The sequence below is a fragment of the Triticum dicoccoides genome, chromosome 7B (assembly GCF_002162155.2).
Source record: "Triticum dicoccoides isolate Atlit2015 ecotype Zavitan chromosome 7B, WEW_v2.0, whole genome shotgun sequence".
NCBI lineage: Eukaryota > Viridiplantae > Streptophyta > Magnoliopsida > Poales > Poaceae > Triticum > Triticum dicoccoides.
The window spans coordinates 372,454,086-372,467,781 of NC_041393.1; positions in this window are offsets into that span (position 1 = coordinate 372,454,086).

Genomic DNA, 13,696 nt, shown 5'->3' on the forward strand with positions numbered 1-13,696 from the left:
TTAAACCGTAACTTTGGTTTTAACATATTATATATGAAATTTTATTAGAAAAATGTGTGGAATCTAAATATGATGTTAATTTTACTTGTTAAATATTTTTAAAATATTGTTATGGAAGCAAACTTACAATTTATAGCGCAAAATCCGTTTTTTCGTACCGGCGGCGATCTGGATTGCAAATAAACACTCCACTATAACCATATACGGATAAGAAAACATCGATAACTACACGTGCATACCTCTGAAAAATGTCGCAAGGGAAAACAACAGATTTCTCATCACGAGAGTGAGAGAAAGCGAGAGAGAGAGAGAGAGAGGGAGGGAGAGAGAGGGAGAGGGAGGAGAGAGGGAGAGAGAGACGCCTTAGAATTAACCATATTCAACACACGTTTTTTGTTGTTTTGTGTGAACACCAAGGCTATCGCCGGCGAGGGTGAGAAGGAGGGTAAGCGGTAACACAAATATGATGCCTCGCAAAAATAAAGAAGATGGACCTATTGTGGTCTTGAGTGATGATTGTTGAGTTAAGAGTGTGTGTTATGTTTTCTCTCCCGTTGCAACGCACGGGCTCTTTTGCTAGTTAATAATAAAGCAAGCATCCCTTTTACCGCTGTAATTTCGTCCGCCCTTACATCTGCCCGGTTTCACATGTTCACTCGTGTCACTTCCTACGTCTGTTTTCATATTTGCAGCTTCGTATCACATGGCCATAGTTTTGTTACGGGCCAAAGAAATAACACTCGGGAATTGACCTCACAGCTTTGCTCTCACCGCCTTACGAACCGAGTTCTCTTTTGCTTGTGCTAAAATTTCATATTCAAATTAATAGTCCCATACTGGTTTTTTACATCAAATCCTACTCACTTATATACGTTCACAAGTTACAAGATCAACAAGCCAACAAAAGAAGGATGAGATACGGTTCATCTTTACCCAAAGAGATGAAGAAAGTGAAAATGAGCAAAGACAAAGAGGCGTGTATGGCTCATAAAATAAAGTGATCCGCATGACTGAAAAAGAATGCAGGTGGCTGGCTGTTTGGACAATATTGAAACCTTTTATGTTGAGCCTAAGATTTATACTTAGCCAAAAAAGAAGAGAAGAAAATAAATAGCCAGTACATTTGGACAATATTGAAACCTTCTATGTTGAGCCTAAGATTTATACTTAGCCAAAAAAGACGTTTCACCCAAATTGGAAGAGTTGAATTCAAATTCATTTGAATTTAATTTAAATGGATTAAACTACGGGTAAGAGTTAGAAGTGTCCCAAAAAGACGTATGTTGAACAATCATGGAATGTAGATTGTTTTTTTCTTTTTCCATCGATCCGGTAATATAATAAGTCATCGCTCAGATAGCGAGCAAACACAAACTACTCTGTTGCCCAACTGGCTAGCCCAAGGTTGCTGCCTAGCGTGAGGTGTTCGCTTCGGTTTCCTACCAGTGCACACATTGCTTTATTTTGTTTTCTCCCTATTTATTTCTTCTACACACTGACAGGCGAGGCCACTTAGGTAGAGATAGGAAATGAGCTGAGAAGGTGTTGTTTGACCAGTCAACTAATAAATACAAAACTCTACAATGTGCGAGTGGTCGTATAATCACCACAATATGTATATAGTGACTGTATTGACCATATTGTTGAGTACAATGACCAAAGTGAGCGTGCACGACAAGTTCAACGACCACCGATGCATTTTACTCTAGCTATAAATGTGAGGGCACTAAGAACTACTTGTTACGTTGTGTAGTTTCCTCCATTACATGAAGTAGAACGACACTAAAGACTTGGAGCAACTCTAGCAGACCCCGCATCCCACCGGCCCGCAAGACGCGTTTGCAGTTCGCGGAAAAACGTCTTTGCAGGCCGGCGCGGACGGTCTCAGAGGCAGACCCCCCAAACGGACCCGTATAAAAGGATATTCGTGAAATATACTTTTTTACGGGTCGGCTTTGCGGGGTCTGCTTTTACGCCCGCTGCATCCCGCATCCCACCGGTTCGCAAATATATCAATACCACACCAATTATCAATACCAACACAATACAACAATCATCCACATTACAAATAATTATTCAAATCACCGAATACAAATAATTCAATACAAAACTTGTCCCGAATACAAATACAAACTAGATGAAACCCCACGCGTTGCTGTGGAACATTTTATAATAATCAATCACATGTGCAACGTAACAAATAACAAATATATATTTACTTATAATTTCCAAAAAATTAATAATATTAACTACTAATAATTAAATATGCTTCCTACAAACAAAATAACTAAATGGACTTGCTAATAGTTAGAAAAATGGACTTGCTAATAGGTTGTTTGGCTCCACTGGGAAATAAACTCATTGTCATGACCCTTTTCTATCTATTTTTCTGACTAAGTTGTCCGCGCCTTGTATTCTGCTAAATAAGAAAAATAATTCTTACTATCGCTAAACTTGAAAGAGCTTGGATGTACTATGAATGATGCTAATGGTGGGAAGTTACCAAAGTAAGGATTAATAGTGCTTTGATTAAAATGAAGCAATCAAGTAAAATGTGTGAACTCAAATTGCAAGTAAATGGTTTATGTGCAAAGGAGAAATAGACAGAATAGTGAATATTTTTTCTATCTAGCGTCCTTAAATTTTTAGAAAACTAAAGGGCAATGTATAATCTATAAACGATATCACATGAAAACTGCGATAATGTCTATAGTTGAAATCTACAGTATCACCCAAATAAGAGAATGCTAGGCTACTAATTAAAATGTTCAAATAAATGTATGACAGAAACCAGTAAAGTAACATTATTATACATAGACATAGTCCAAATATGTTGACTCTTGCTAAAATAACAAAACTATTGGCATTTTTGGTGCAATTTGACCTATGTATTATGACATTGTACCTGAATTCATGTGCTTCAAAACAGGTTACATGAGAGTATAATATCACATAGGTCTCTCACCAACTGCCAGGCAACTGGTAGCATGCTTAAAACCATTTGATGCTCCTATCTATAGGAGAAACAAAGTGAACCAAGCCAAGCAACTCATCCATCCTTATACCGTAATAAATGTTAAGCCGGTTGAATGTACTTAGCCATATGATTGAGCAGAGAGGGCAGGGAATGTTATTGTATGCATGGACAGGGTGCCAACGGATCCATTTGAGACACCTGCAAAAAAAATTGTCTCGTCAAATACTTGTCTATTAATGGGAGCAGCAACATACTATGCAGCAAGAACCACCTAATCGTCCTAGATTCTCGCCATCAGTGGAAAATCATCCGGCACTTGCAGTAGGTGCAATCTGACCAAATCTGAAAATAAGATTGCCATCCATCACATATACTTTTAACTGTAGTAGATAGAAGCCAGGAGAATCATACTTCCACGCTCTTTAAATAAGTACAGAGACTAACGAAATGTGCATATGACAACTCAGTATCAAAAATAAAAGTCTGACATGGGAGCTTGGTGCTCTGTAAAAATAAGCAAGGAGACTAACAGAATGTGCATAAAAAGAAGACACTATTTGCAGGATCCTTTTTATGATTTAGTCATAAGCGTCTGAATTAAGAATTTGATTGACGTGCTTGTGCATCAGATGTAGAATTAAAAGATTGCACATATATAATTCCACCCCACATACCTGAATGCTAAAGAGATAGATGTGAGATACCCCTGTTGCCTTGTAGGTAGTCCTTTCTTCCAAGGTAAACAATCAAGTCCTCCATACTGCATCGCTGTTTTGTTAGAACCTGTTGAAACAACTGGTACAATATCACTGTTACTGGTCTTCACAGAGTATCATAATGAAAGCATTCTGAATTTTTTATCGATCGATGTCCTTGCCACTCACATGTGTATTCTCTTATCTCCGGTTCACATACTTGACAATCTGATCCCATGACTCGTCCCAAATATGTATATCACTACTTGAATCTGTACACATAAACAAACACACATTCACGCACTGAAAAAAGAGACATAGGAATCAAATAAAGAAGGTGAGGGAGGTACCCGTCAAAAAAAGGTGAGGGAGGAAGAGCCTGGACTGAAGGTGTCCCTTCTGATCCGCAACGGTGTTCCTCCTAGGGCGTGGACAGGGAAGAGCACATCAGAAACAACATCAGTTTGCTGGAGGCGTGTGCTCGTGGACGGGCAGCGGCCAATTTTGGCGTGGGCTGGTGAACGCAGAGGCGGTCTCGCATTGGTTGTTGATTTGGAAGGGGGACGGGATATCCATGCATATTGGAGACGACGTGGGAGGCATGGGCATAGATATCGAGGAGGAAGGGGTGGGTGAAGTTGACCTGCCATTGACACAGTGGCCGCTGACGACGAGCGTGCATTGACAGCATCAGGAGGATCTCCTCCGCCATGGGTTCCACCGTAGTATCTTCAGGCAAGCATGACGATCGATCGACTATTCCAGGTGGTCTGTATGCATGCAGTGAATAGATGAAGATGATGCAGGCGCCGGCATGCTGGTTAAAGGTTTGAAGTAGATCGAAGAAGCCGCCGCCGTTATAGCAGTATATAAGTATAGCATGGCAAGGGTGTGAAGGGGAAGAATAAGAGGAAGGGACGGATTGAAACTATCAATGGCTTTTAATTTGTTGTATGAGTGGAATTGGAGGAGATGAAGAGAAAGGGGAACAACAAGGAAACGACGGTGCTTTCGAGAAATAGATTAAAAATAGGCAAAAAAATATCTTTAATTTCCTTCCATGGGCTCCAAACATCGTACAGCCCATTCGAAGTTCCTTTTGACGACAAGTGGCTTCGTACAACCCAGCCATAAGACTAGTCACAATGGTGAGTAACATACACTAGTAACATACACATATCCCTAGACTATGTTACTACCTTCATAGTGGGTGGTAACATAAGTGTGGTAACACGCAAAGCTTCATTTATTAGGTTATAGACTCATATTGCATTGGGACATGTGATGTTACAGTAACTAGCTAAGTTACTATAACTACCTCTTTCCTCATTAACTCATTGCTACATAAGCAAATTTGCTGAGTTGGACTCCATGTTACTGTTGAAGTTACTCCCACTGTGGCTAGTCTAAGAAATTGACACGACGATAGCGAGAGTTAATGTATGAGACGTGGTTGGAATTGATGATGTGGCTAGACTGATGAGGTGGAGTAAGGTACATGGCTGCATGTTGAATGATGATGTGGGTAGGCTGCATGTCAAGAGAAATAGGTTAGTGGGGATGAATTATTTAGGTATTATAGCTACAAATGAATGAAAAAATGAGTTTGCTACTGTCCAGCCCTTTGCCAATGGTGCTCAATGAGATCCTCCTGAAGCTGAAAGTGGGTGTTTGCATTTTCAATCTCCTTATATGTTTGAAGAAATGCTCTAATGTGGTTAGGGTCTCTAACTGGTTTGACACGGCTGCCTACATTGTCGTAGAAGAATTCCAAGTTCATGCCTCTCTCATCTTCGAGAATCATGTTGTGAAGAATAACACAACATGTCATGATGTTCTTCAAGGTCCGCTTGTCCCAAAAACGAGCAGGACCACGAACAATGGCAAACCTAGATTGCAAAACCCCAAATGCTCTTTCAATGTCTTTTCGGGCTGCCTCTTGCACTCTTGCGAACTCACATTGTTTTTTTAGTTTTGGGTTCTTTGATGCTCTTGACAAATGTGCAGCAAGGAGGGTGTATACCATCTGCAAGATAGTACCCTTTTCTGTATTCATGCCCATTGATAGTGTAGTTGCAAGCAGGAGCATCACCAATAGCAAGTCTAGCAAACAAATGAGACCGTTGCAACACATTGATATCATTTAGAGTGCCCGACATACCAAAGAAGCAATGTCAAATCCATAAATCCTCAGATGCTACGGCCTCTAGCATAATTGTTGCATCACGAGACTTGCCACGATACATTCCCTGCCATGCCTTCGGGCAATTTTTCCATGTCCAATGCATACAATCAATGCTACCTAGCATGCCAGGCCAACCTCTCCTCTCATTAGATGCCATCAATTTCTTTGTGTCATCCTCGTTCGATGCCCGAAGATATTCGGGACCAAAGACACGGACGATCACTTTGGCAAATCTACGCACCGACTCAATTGTTGTATCTTCACCAATGCGAAGATACTCATCGGCATAATCAGCCGAAACCCCATACGCAATCACCCGCATAGTTGACGAGATTTTTTGATATGCACTAAATCCCTTCAAGCCCGCAACATTTCTTCGTTGCGTAAAATACCGACAATTGGCCTCGCAAGCTTGAACAAGTCTAACAAAGAGGGATCGGTGCATTCGGTACCTTCTCCGAAAGAGGTGCGGTGGATACGTTGGATTCTCCACAAAATAGTGTCGCATCAACATCTCGTTCCCGATGTCGGTGTCAAAACCGGCGGATCTCGGGTAGGGGGTCCCGAACTGTGCGTCTAAGGCTAATGGTAACGGGAGGCAGGGGACACAATGTTTTACCCAGGTTTGGGCCCTCTCGATGGAGGTAATACCCTACTTCCTGCTTGATTGATCTTGATGATATGAGTATTACAAGAGTTGATCTACCACGAGATCGTAGAGGCTAAACCCTAGAAGCTAGCCTATGATTATGATTGTTGTTGTCCTACGGACTAAACCCTCCGGTTTATATAAACACTAGAGGGGGCTAGGGTTACACAGAGTCAGTTACAGAGAAGGAAATCTACATATCCGAATATCCTAGATTGCCTTTCATGCAAAGGAGAGTCCCATCCGGACCCGGGACAAAGTCTTCAATCTTGTATCTTCATAGTCCAACAGTCCGGCCAAAGTATATAGTCCGGCTGTCCGAGGACCCCTTAATCCAGGACTCCCTCAGTAGCCCCTGAACCAGGCTTCAATGAGATGAGTCCGGCGTGCAGATTGTCTTCGGCATTGCAAGGCGGGTTCTTCCCAGAATACTCCATAGAAGATTTCGAACACGAGGATCGTGTCCGGCTCTGCAAAACAAATCCCACATACCATCGTAGAGAGCATAATATTCCACAAATCTAATCTGCTGACAGCATGGCATCACGCCACGGTCCGGTCATTATTCGAACCGTTTTTCACAACCAGCTACTGCACGTAATGCGAGGCTTTTCTCCGCATCAGGCCCCACTTCGGCCTGTGGCTAAAGATCTTCAACGTGAAGCCGAAGATAGTGGTCGGCCAGCAGGCGGAGTGTGGAGGCGCCATGGTGGGCAAGATGCCCGGCGTCACCTGGCTTGAAGGCTCCTTCGTGGATACCGTGAAGGGACGGCAATCGGGGTGTTCTACATCACCGAGCCGCGCAACGCCAACTGGGTGGCGGCCCCCGAATTTCGATCCGGCATCCCCGTGCGGCTCACCTCCTGGAAGAAGAAGGGCCTAACCTGGGGCACGTCCGCGAAGCTGACCGGGCTCCAGAACTGCGTCAAAAACATGACAACCAAGAAGATTGAGCTAGTCAATGTGGTCCAGGTCATGCTATTTCATCGGATTCTCCCGTGTCAAAGACGGGCGTTCAACCTGTGGGAGTTTGATGCGGCCCAACACCAGACACTGCAAGAGCTCTTTGACATGACACACAAAGACGTCTGGAAGGTGTTGTTCAAGGCCAGCGAAGTTCCTCCTCCCACCACCGAGGATCGTGAACTCAGCGCCAAGCGCCATGCCAACGTGCTAAGCATTCCGCATTTCGCAAGATGTGCCTTTCCTCAGTGTATTCGTGGGAGGAACTTAAGCCACAGTACTGATCTAATAGGATTATGTGGTGACGGCGGAGCGGATCGAATGTCCGGCTCCGTTGCCTGAAGGTCCAGCAACCGCTATCCTGACGGAGATGCTGGTTCCGGCGCCCTATGAGGTGCCGGAGAAGAAGGCCAAGAAGAAGGCCATGGGGACCAGGAAAAGTCTCCGGCGCAAGGTGGTGTCGGACTCATCGTCCGAAGACACCAAGGCGCACTCCTCCAACAACAACAAGGAGGAGGAAAAGGAAAACCCTCTCCCCCAAACCGAGGGGGAGAAGAAAAGGAAGGCCACCCCTTCCGGGGAGGCCGAAGGGGCCAAGAAGGGAAGGACCCTCTCTCCGGACCACTCCACAACTGCCGCATACAGCGAGGAGGAGTGGTACCCAGGGCCAACCCCTGGCAAAGTCGTAAGTATTCGGATGTCGTAATACCTATTGCAAGGTTGTAGCTTTATGGCTTCTTATTATGTCCTGAGTTGCTTGTGCAGTCCGTCCAAAGCCCACATCGACTCATCCTCCTCGGATCGGTCCTTGAGCTCGTCCGAGATGAACAGTTATTCGCTCCCGACGGCTTCTACTCCCCGTCCCGCGGATGACACCGAGGTGTTATCTCAGAGGTTACCGGGCCAGGAGGAGGTAGTCCTGGAGACGCCTCAAGACGAGACTCCCGATGCCGGTCTCATGGGGGGAGATCCCCAAGGATTCGGATGAGGGGGGCCACAGCAGGCTTGGCCCCCGGTCGGATACTGCGCCGGAACCTCCAGTGGTTCCGGATTCAGGCATGCCGCCACCCGCCAAGGGGGGCGAGCCGTCTGTGCCGATGACCTCTGTCCATCCAGAGGCATCGGATAACTTGGTGGAAGCGCTTCCCTTGATGAAGGACACCGTACTCTTATGAGTACAGTGATTGCGAAGGTTCAGTCCGCCAAAACCGGATTGACCGAAGCCTGCGGCAGCCTCCTGACAGGCTTTGAGGTAAGTAATTTAAATTATGAGGAAGTATCACAGTGTAGACAGTAGCCCCTGATGCTCTCTTTGGTGTTCGGGAAGAAAAGCCTAACAGAGGATCAAATATTATTCCCAGGAGTCTAATCATGTTACGTCTATGTGAATAAGCAGGCGTCGCTACTGGCCGCCGCTGCCGCCACTGCGGAGGTCTTTGGACTGAGGCAGAGCCTAGGGCGGGCCGAAGAAGCGCTCGGCCTCGTGAAGAGGCAGCTCGAGGAGAACAAAGGTAAGCAATACCCCGTGTCAATGTTATATAAAGGAAAAAGTCGTGGATGCTAATAGAAGCATGATAAATTTTACTAGGGGCCACGACCGAAGTGGCGGCCCTTAAGAAAGAGTTGTCCGAGGCCAAAAACAAAGCGGCCAAGGAGCGCACCGAGCGCGAGAAACAAGAGGCGCGAGTTGATGAGTTCCATCAAGAGCTTCAAGACTTCGTCAAAAAATTCGAGTCCTTGGAGCGTGACTCCAAGACGCAAGAGTCGGAGCTTGCGAAGGCCCGTCAGAGCGCACTAGACGCCAAGGCCGAAGCCCAGAAGGCCCTCCAGGAAATTGAGGCGGCCAAGAAGGTAGCTGCGGGTAAGGCTTTCATTATGCAAGCAAGCATGTGAAGGAGACTTTCCTTTTACTTACCCAAATTCGGAGCTCTCCAGGAGCATTCGCAGATCTGCCGCACAACATCTCTGATGCTGCAGACTTCTACCGGGCTGAGGAAGGGAGCTCGACGGAGAAGCTGTTTTGGTCCCAGTATATTGGGGCCGAACATCCGATGCCCTTGAGCAACCAGCTAAAGCAATTGGTCGAACTTCACAAGGCGGCCGAATTGGCCATGAAGGACTTCATAGTCCGGCTGTCCTGGGGAGCCCCTGCCCAGCAGCTACTTCGGCTTTGTTAAACGGATGGTGAATGCGTGCCCGCGGCTTGAAGTCGTTAAGCGGTCCGTCTGCATTGAGGGTGCACGCAGGGCCTTGGCCCGTGCGAAGGTGCACTGGGGGAAGATGGACACCGAGAAGTTGGTGACAGAGGGGCCGCCGAAGGGCAAGGAGCATCGCCACCCCGAACAGTACTATGACAATGTCATTAAGGGTGCCCGCCTTGTGGCGGATGAATGTACGAAGGATGTGATATTTGAATGAATGTACTCATGTCATCCTGTATTATGAAAACTAGTTCATGTGCGCTATGTAGCGCTTGTTAATTTAAAATATTACCTTCTGTGCGGCCGTTTAAAAATCTTGAGAGTTGGCCAGTCATCAACTTCCGCCCCCATGTAACTAGTACTATGGTGTTCGGGAGAAGTACAAACACTCTTTATCCAAGTTGTTGGTCCTTTTAAGGAGGTGTTTAGCGCCACGAACGAGGCAATTGGACTATGCGGCTTTATCACCCTCACTTAGCCATAGAAGTCTACAATTATAAATTTTGGCGAAGCCCCTAGTATCCGGAAAGCCGGACTCGGGGCGCTATACACGCCTAAATAGGACGAGGCCGATTCCTCGCCTGAAGCGGAAAAAATCTTTAAGGATCGAAGTCCTCTCAAACAGCGACCAGCTCTCGCCTTATCATGACAGTCAGTTTTCGGCTTTCTCTACTGAAGTGCTCGTCCGGAAGAACCGGGACACAATCGCAGTAGTTCTCCTTGCGCTACCTTAGCCGATATAGCGGAATGTAAGGTACCAAAACATAGGAGCCGGGAAAACCCAACTATTGACCCAAGACATGATTCGGAGCTGATGCATATAGTGCTATAAGTTCGGGGTGCCGCATTGGCGAAAGTGTTTGGACTTATCTTGCCAGGTTATGGGGTACTGAAGCCCCTAGCAAACTAGTCGTGCCAAAATGCACAAGTATAATAAATAAGCAGGAAAGAAAAAAGGGGGTAAATAAACGTAATAGCAATCTGACGCTGTATACTATTTTCCCTTGTTATTCAAATGATACGTCAAAGCGTACATATACAAGAAGTGCGATAAGCAGAATTGGACTATTTGACACATGCTGACCAGGAGCGGGCGGTATGCGGGTATGTAAAACAGGTATAACGATCGTTATCAGAGACCACCTGAGGATTCCCTTGTATGCCAAAGCTTCTTGTCTTCCTGGTGTGTCCGTCCTGCTATGTGTCCAATAGCCGGCCTTTTAGAAGAGCCTCCTGAAGATAGGGACCTGAAAGAAAAAAGGGTGCAAGGATGCATGGGTCCTGGGGTGGTCGAACCGCATTGTGGACCGTGTCATGGCTGTGCCTCCGCCTATGCCCAGGGTATTTTAAGTGCGTAGTTGTGTACGCGCGGCACGAATGTCGCCGCTTGACTGGACTAGGGTGGAGGCCGAATTGCTAGTCGAGCTCTGGACGTGCCGGACGATCCTGTTATGGAGTACTCCGGACTCGCTTGACGGTATCCGGGTTCTTTATCGCCGAATTGGCTGTTTGCCTAAGAAGGCTATTTTGTACTTCCACCGCGAGGGCCGCGGTGTGCTCCTCCGTGCGAAGCGAGCACTCTATGTTTCCATTAACTGTAATAACCCTGCGAGGTCCCGACATTTTGAGCTTGAGTTATGCATAATGCGGTACCGCATTGAATTTGGCGAATGCGGTTCGTCCGAGCAGTGCATGATAGCCACCGCGGAAGGGGACGATGTCGAAGATTAACTCCTCGCTTTGGAAATTGTCCGGAGATCCGAAGACCACTTCCAATGTGATTGAGCCCATACAACATGCCTCCACACCGGGTATAACACCCTTGAAGGTGGTTTTTGTGGGCTTGATCCTTGAGGGGTGGATGCCCATTTTGCGCACTGTATCCTGATAGAGCAGGTTAAGGCTGCTGCTACCGTCCATGAGGACTCGTGTGAGATGGAATCCGTCGAGATGGGGTCAAGGACCAATGCGGCCGAACCGCCATGACGGATACTGGTAGGATGGTCCCTGCGATCGAAAGTGATCAGACAAGAGGACCATGGGTTGAATTTTGGGGCGACTGGCTCCATTGCATAGACGCCCCTTAGTGCACGCTTCCGTTCCCGCTTAGGGATATGGGTTGCGTATATCATATTCACTGTTTTCACCTGGGGGGATTTCTTCTGTCCTTCTGTGTTCGGCGGTCGGGGCTCCTCGTCGTCGTCGCTATGCAGCCCCTTTTCCTTGTTTTGGTAATTCAACTTGCCGGCCTGTTTAAACACCCAACATTCCCTATTGGTGTGGTTGGTTGGTTTATCGGGGGTGCCGTGAATTTGACATGAGTGATCGAGTATGCGGTCCAAACTGGACGAGCCCGGACTATTTCTTTTGAATGGCTTTTTCTGCTGTCCGGATTTAAAGCCTCTGAATCCAGCATTGACTGTCGTGTCTTCGGCCTTGTCGCCATTATTGCGACACTTGTATCTATTTCGTCGCAGCTTGCCATTGCTATCCCTGGCGTCTGAATCGCCTGAGTTTTTGGGTGTGATGTTGCTGCGAGCCAGCCAGCTGTCTTGGCCCGCGCAGAAGCGGGTCATGAGTGTCATGAGGGCTGACATGGACTTTGGCTTCTCTTGGCCGAGATGTCAGGCGAGCCATTCGTCACGGATGTTGTTCTTTAAGGCCGCTAAGGCTTCGGCATCCGGACAGTTGACAATTTTGTTCTTTTTAGTTAGGAACCGAGTCCAGAATTTCCTGGATGACTCTCCGGGCTGCTGGGTTATGTGGCTTAAGTCATCAGCATCCGGTGGTCGCACGTAAGTGCCCTGGAAGTTATCAAGGAATGCATCTTCCAGATCCTCCCAACTGCCAATGGAGCTTGCTGGCAGGCTATTAAGCCAATGCCGAGCCGGTCCTTTGAGCTTAAGTGGTAGGTATTTTATGGTATGTAAGTCATCATCGCGGGCCATGTGGATGTGGAGAAGAAAATCTTCGATCCATACCGCGGGGTCTGTTGTGCCATCATATGATTCAATGTTTACGGGTTTAAACCCTTCTGGGAATTCGCGATCCATAACTTCATCGGTGAAGCATAGGGGGTGTGCGGCGCCTCTATGTCGGGCTACATCTCGACGTGGTTCAAATGAATCCAGTTTATTGTATTCGGCCCGGCTGGACTTTGATATATTCTATCTGGTGATACATCTCCAACGTATCTACTTTTCCAAAAACTTTTGCCCTTGTTTTGGACTCTAACTTGCATGATTTGAATGGAACTAACCCGGACTGATGTTGTTTTCAGCAGAACTACCTTGATGTTGTTTTATGTGTAGAAAACAAAAGTTCTCGGAATGTCCTGAAAATCCACGGAGGCACGTTTTGGAAAATATAAAAAATATTGGTGAAAGAATCAAGACCAGGGGCCACACCCTGTCCACGAGGGTGGGGGCGCGCCCACCCCCCTGGGCGTGCCCCCACTGTCTCGTGGGCCCCCTGACGCTCCATCGACCTCAACTCCAACTTCATATATTCCGTTTCACGGAGAAAAAAATCAGAGAGAAAGTTTCATCGCGTTTTATGATACGGAGCCACCGCCAAGCCCTAATCTCTCTCGGGAGGGCTGATCTGGAGTCCGTTCGGGGCTCCGCAGAGGGGGATTCGTCGCCATCGTCATCATCAACCATCCTCCATCACCAATTTCATGATTCTCACCGCCGTGCGTGAGTAATTCCATCGTAGGCTTGCTGGACGGTGATGGGTTGGATGAGATTTACCATGTAATCAAGTTAGTTTTGTTAGGGTTTGATCCCTAGTATCCACTATGTTCTGAGATTGATGTTGCTATGACTTTGCTATGCTTAATGCTTGTCACTAAGGCCCGAGTGCCATGATTTCAGATCTGAACCTATTATGTTTTCATGAATATATGTGTGTTCTTTATCCTATCTTGCAAGTCTATAGTCACCTATATGTGTTATGATCCGACAACCCCGAAGTGACAATAATCGGGATACTTCTCGGTGATGACCGTAGTTTGAGGAGTTCATG